Source organism: Ctenopharyngodon idella, chromosome 14 (genome assembly GCF_019924925.1).
Source record: "Ctenopharyngodon idella isolate HZGC_01 chromosome 14, HZGC01, whole genome shotgun sequence".
Lineage (NCBI taxonomy): Eukaryota > Metazoa > Chordata > Actinopteri > Cypriniformes > Xenocyprididae > Ctenopharyngodon > Ctenopharyngodon idella.
The window spans coordinates 18,705,602-18,712,258 of NC_067233.1; positions in this window are offsets into that span (position 1 = coordinate 18,705,602).

Genomic DNA, 6,657 nt, shown 5'->3' on the forward strand with positions numbered 1-6,657 from the left:
GAATTAGAACCGTTGTCGCCCTGGGAGACAAACTGGTTTCCTGGTGGACAAACAGGTCAGAGACTCCCAGGTCACTTCGGTGCGCAGAAACCAGTAATTAAAGATTAACGGTCCATATTTTAACAACCTCAGTGTGGCCTGCTGGTGACCTTTTGAGAACATATGCAGCTCATATTTCACCCTAAAATCAAAAGGATTTTAAAAATAACAAAAAGACAAGCACATTTCAAAATTTTATCAAATGAGAAAGTCTCATTACGTTTATGCTATTAAAAAAATGCAACTTAATTATTTTAAATAATGGTAGTATTTTGTGTGCTTAATTATTATGAACATATTATAATAATATCATTAATAATTAATATAATACATAATATCACCATCTAATTGCAAAAATGTACAAAAGAAATGATTTATTAATGACTTTTTAAAGTCACATGGCAGCTCTATTATAGCTCACTGTTAATGTTTTACTTTGTAACATTAACAAAAAAGGCTATTGTATAATAATGATGCATAAAAGAGTTCAATAGGTGTGTGTGTGTGTGTGTGTGTGTGTGTGTGTGTGTGTGTGTGAGTGTGTGAGAGACATTGTTTACCTTTGAAAAATGAAGTAATTTGCAGTGTGGGCACATAATAGCAAAACTGAGGTTGGCTATATGTGCAAACTTGCTAGTGACTAAGGGTATGTTTAAACAACAACGATGTAGTAAAAACAAGAAAGCTTTTCCTTTCATTTTTCATGTACAGACGACACCATTGTCAAACGATCCCTGTTCACACGGATACGCCAAAACTTGAATTACAGCATATTACTTACCTAATATTATACCCAGTGGCGTGCAGTGTTCTGAAATGAGGAGGCAAACAATGTCCTCACAGTTTATTTTTTATTTTTTATAAATCAAATGTAAATTCATGTTCGTTACTCAACGTTGTCACATTTTCCTCATTAAATTAACATTACATTACATCAAAAAAGAAAATAGACTATGTTGCCTGGAGGCAACACCGTAGCCTACCATAGACGGTTAAACAATATATTTTATTTGTGTATTGATTTTCAGCTGTTCTTTTAAATAGTCAACTTATTTCGGATCATCAGTCATGCTCGGTAAACACTCTGTCACAGACACAAAGATGTATCTTTAAATTCTCCAAGCTGATTGCTTGGTCATCATGTTTTCAGGTCTTTTCATGTTTGATTTTGACGTGACATAAAGCGGTGATATCTAAGTGGATGAGCTGTTTACTTACTTTTTAATTAGTCTTCCCATTGACGCCACCATTTTGTTCATTTAGACTGATGCGCTGAACGCGCACGTAAACAAGAGGCGGGATTTATCACACAAACCAATCATAACCAATCATATCCAATCGTAACGCGATGGAGGCACTGCCTCCTCTTACGTGACTTTCCCCCATTCATTCTCTATTACCCCCCACAAAACCCACCGCAGGCTTTTGTTCATTCTCTATGAGCTCAAGGGAGGCACGACAGACGCGGGTGTTGCTGTTGGAAAGTGTTCCCTTAGAAAAACGAGCGAGTTGTACACTTTTTATTGTCACATTTTGTAATATTTGCGTTGTTTTATTTTTGTAATATTATTTTCTCATCCTAATTTTTTTGAGGACACACTGCCTCCCTTGCCTCCTCGGAGGAAACGCCCCTGATTATACCTAATACAGTACCTAATATTACAGCGCTGTATTACAGTGTAAATGGCCCCTAAATATTTGCTTTTTCATCTCTAAGGGCTGCTTACACGACACTTTTCAACTAAAAGCGTAAAACATTTTATGCGTTTTGGCCGTTCATTTACACGACACCGGCGTTTTGGGGGCCTGCGAATGCAAACTTTGAAAATGGGTTTCAAAGTGCAAGTTTTTGAAAAGGATACCGTTATTGTTTCTGTGTAAACTACAAAAACACAAATGAAAATGGTGACATTATGCGCATGTGCAGAGCGTAGTGTTTCTTTACGAAGTGACATTGCAATCTACTGGCCTGGCATGCATAAAACAGCGTTTATAATCATTTTTGTTGTTGTTTTGTCATTTGATTTATACTGGTCTGATTAGGCTGATGTTAAAAGCAAAACATTTCAGGAAAATTATTTATACTATACACCTCCTTATGCAGGTTTTGAAAGTTATTCATTATTTAAAAGTATTTTAAAGATGCCATATGAACTGTGACTTATGGTTAAAAAATAAAGTGCATTATTATTGATTTAAAAAACGATTATTAAACAACATAACTGCCTATAACTCATTTTAGTTATCGACCAGAAAGTGTAATATTGGATTGGTGTATTATATTTGGTATATTACAAAAATACCAGTTCTAGATTAAAGTTTTATCTAGCCTTTGTGTGGAAGATGAATATCACAACGGAAAAGAACGCCATTGTTGATGATGGTAAACAATGAATTAGCAGTTTTCGCAGATTCGTTTGAACAGGGAATGTTTTGACAACGTCTGTACACGAAAAACACATGTAAACGTACCCTATAGTTCACTTAGAATTTGAATTTTCTTTTTAAGGTTAAACCTGTCTGAAATCAGTTTACTTAAGATTCTTTAAACACAATACAGCTGCACATATTTGCCTGTGCACCAATCAGATATGGTAATTTTTACAAACAGCTGTGTTGATTTAGAGGGAGAGTATATTTATGGTGTCTGCTGCTTACCCTAAATGCCTGATTTTATTGCTGTGAAGATTTATTTAATTGAAGATTTGTAGTTAGATGGCTACCAAGTTTGATTTAACTTTTTTTTTTTCTCAGAATAATCCTTGGGAAATTTATAGTAATTAATCTATATGAGTATGTGATCTTCTACTTGAAACCCCAAATATTTAGTCAAAGTCCTTTTTGGTAATAAATGATAAACACATGTAAACTTTAATAAGGTGTCTCTGTATATTCACAGAATTGCCAAGCTTTAACTGGATTTGTATTTTTGTGTGGTCCAAAGGGAATCATTTCCTTTTCCTTCACAAGAGCTGTTTTGATGTTATCATTTTTCCTCAGTGTCCGGTAAAACACAGCTGCTTTGCTAACTTAAGCGTGATACTTTACATAATGCATTGCTGCCTTTATTAAATATGTCTGAGAATTGTTTAAATTTGTTCAGACTATGAATTTGTATTGCTCTGGCATTAGACACCAGTCAAGTTTTTCACACTTAAAGATTGATTCTATCGTTTTATTTATAAGAAACAGCAATCCTGAACATTAAGTATGGTTGCATGGCAGATAATCAAATTAGCTGGCAATGTGTTGAAATGTACCTGAGATTAGATTTATAATGAACAAATAATGAGCTATATTAATGCTGGTAAACCAGACTATGAGTAGGCATTTCTTTTTCCTCTGTGGATGTGACGTGACCTTGAACGCCTGCTGCAGGAATTCCAGGAAACAAAGACCCACCTGGCTGTCATGTCCTAAAATACGGAGGCCTCTGAGACCCACATGTCCTGTCTGAATTCCAAGCAGGCGAAGTCCCAAATCAGGAAACAAAAATCCAACAGGGAAGTTTTAGCCACAAAGACCTAGTATGCAGCACCAGGAAGGAAAAGTCAACATACTGTGTCACCTCTGTCTATACTGAGACCAATAAACCAGACCATAATGTTTTATTTCCCAACCTCAAGGACACTTTTAAGAACCAAAATAATCACATTCATACAAAACACTGACAATTCCAAAAGCAACACAGTTAAATAAAGTGAAACAAAATACCAAACGCCTTGTCAGCAGAGGTTATTTACACTAACTCCGCCACCATTGTCTGTTTGAAAATTACATATGAAAACTATCTGATAAAAGCAGTAATGATGTGGAGACTAACGTGGGTGGGGGGTCAGTGTATCATTTATTAAATCAAAAAACTAATGAATGAATGATACACAGACCGTGGGGGCATTACCTTTTGATGCTACCGACTGGAGTTCGAATCCGCCTTTTCCCGAACTCATTCTTCTTCCTTTTCCCATCACATAACAGTTTGGAAATTATTAATATATTCGAAAAGTGGAAATAAAGTGCCTAATGTATATTTAATATTGGGATAAAGTGTTCATCAGGTATTTAACAGGCCTACTTGAAATTAGATGTGGTGTCATCATGTGCAGCTCATATTGCCATGCTCAAAACTTACATAGTCTACCAACATACCCTCTGATATTTATCATATCGCTAAAATCACAATTATATTATATTATTTATTTTATTTTATATTATATATTTATTTATACAAGCTGGTGTTTCAGCTGGCCCATCTTCAAACAGATCTTCAACAGATCACTGGAGCTGAGCGAAGTCCCTTTCCGCTTCAAACGCTCCACCATCATCCCCATCCCAAAGAAACCCAAAATCACAGGACACTAAATGACAACAGACCTGTTGCCTTAAAGGGTAAGTTCACACAAAAATTAAAATTCTGTCATTAATTACTCATCATCATGTCGTTCTACACCTGGAAGTCCTTCGTTCATCTTCGGAACACAAATTAAGATATTTTTGATGAAATCCGATGGCTCAGTGAGGCCTCTATTGCCAGCAAGACAATAACCACTTTCAGTGCCCAGAAAGGTGCTAAAAACATATTTAAAACAGTTCATGTGACTACAGTGGTTTAACCTTAATGTTATGAAGTGACGAGAATACTTTTTGTGTGCCAAAAAAACTAAATAACGACTTTTCAACAATATTTAGTGATGGCCGATTTCAAAACACTGCTTCATGAAGCTTCGAAGCTTTACAAATCTTTTGTTTCGAATCAGTGGTTTGGAGCGCCAAAGTCACGTGATTTCTGTAAACGAGGCTTCGTTACGTCATAAGTGTTTTGAAATTTAAATAGTTCATGTAACTTTGGCAGTTTGATACGTGATCCGAATCATTTGAATTCGAAACAAAAGATTCGTAAAGCAGTGTTTTGAAATCGGCCATAACTAGATATTGTTGAAAAGTTTATTTTTTTGCCGCACAAAAAGTATTCTCGTCGCTTTATAATATTACAGTTGAACCACTGTACTCACATGAACTGTTTTAAATGTTTTAGTACCTTTCTGGGCATCTGAAAGTGTTAATTATCTTGGTGGCTATAGTGGCCTCACTGATTTTATCAAAAATATCTTAATTTGTGTTCTGAAGATGAACAAAGGTCTTACGGGTGTAGAACGACATGAGGGTGAGTAATAAATGAGAAAATTTTCATTTTTGGGTGAACTAACACTTTAACATCTGTGGTCATGAAGTCATTTGAAAGACTGGTGCTGTCCTACCTGAAGGACATCACTGGACCCTTGCTGGACCCCTTGCAGTTTGCTTATTGAACAAACAGGTCTGTGGATGATGCAGTCAGCATGGGACTGCACTACATCCTGCAACATCTGGACAAACCAGGGACTTCTGTGAAAATCCTGTTTGTGGACTTCAGCTCAGCCTTCAACACCATCATCCCAAACCTCCTCCTGTCCAAATTAACCCAGCTCTCTGTGCCCTCCTTCATCTGTCAGTGGATCACCAACTTCTTGACAGACAGCAGCTAGTGAGGCCTATGAAAATTCTCATCCAACACCCGCACCATCAGCCCTGGCACCCACCAGGGATGTGTTTTCTCCACACTACTCCTCTCACTGTACACCAATGACTACACCACAAGAGATCCCTCTGTCAAACTTCTGAAGTTTACAGACGACATTAGACTCATCGGCCTCATCCAGGATGGTGACGAGTCTGCCTACAGACAGGAGGTTGAGCAGCTGGCTGTCTGGTGGAGTCATAACAACCTTGAGCTTAACATGCTCAAAACAGTGGTGGAGATGATTGTGAGCATTAGGAGAAACTCTTCAGCACTTCTCCCACTCACCATCATGAGCAACACTGTGGCAACAGTGGAGTCATTCAGGTTCCTGGGCTCTACAATCTCTCAGAACCTGAAGTGGGACAATCACATGGAAAAAAGGCCAGCAGAGGTTGTACTTTCTACGCCAGCTGAGGAAGCTCAATCTGCCACAGGAACTGCTTCTGCAGTTCTACTCTGAAGTCTGTTATCTGCACTTGTACAACTGTCTGGTTAAGCTCAGCTACCAAATAAGAACTCAGCCCCTCAAAGTGAAAGTGCCCTTTGCGGTTGCATCGCAGTGCCCCCGCATTCTTGTTTCCATGGGCTGATTTGCTATTGAAAATACTGTTGAAAAAAAATAAAGTAACAATTAGATGTCATCACTGACATTGATTATTAAAATAATAATATAATAATAATAATAATAATAAACAGTTTTTGATATCTGAAATTTTCCAGACTCAAGCCACTCCAGATCCAGGAGAACTGCTTCCACAAATTCTTCACCAGACATCATATCATCATCATCTTAGTCCCTCTCTGAGGACAATGTAGAGAAGCGGTTATGTAGAGAGTTGTTAAAGGATTAATTCACTTTCAAATGAAAATTACCCCAAGCTTTACTTAGCCATCCTTGGTGTATATGACTTTCTTCTTTTATTTACATTTAGTCATTTAGCAGACGCTTTTCTCCAAAGCGACTTACAAATGAGAATAGTAGAAGCAATTAAATCAACATGAGTACAACAGTATGTAAGTGCTGTGTCAAGTGACAATAAAGTGCTTGTAGCAAGTTT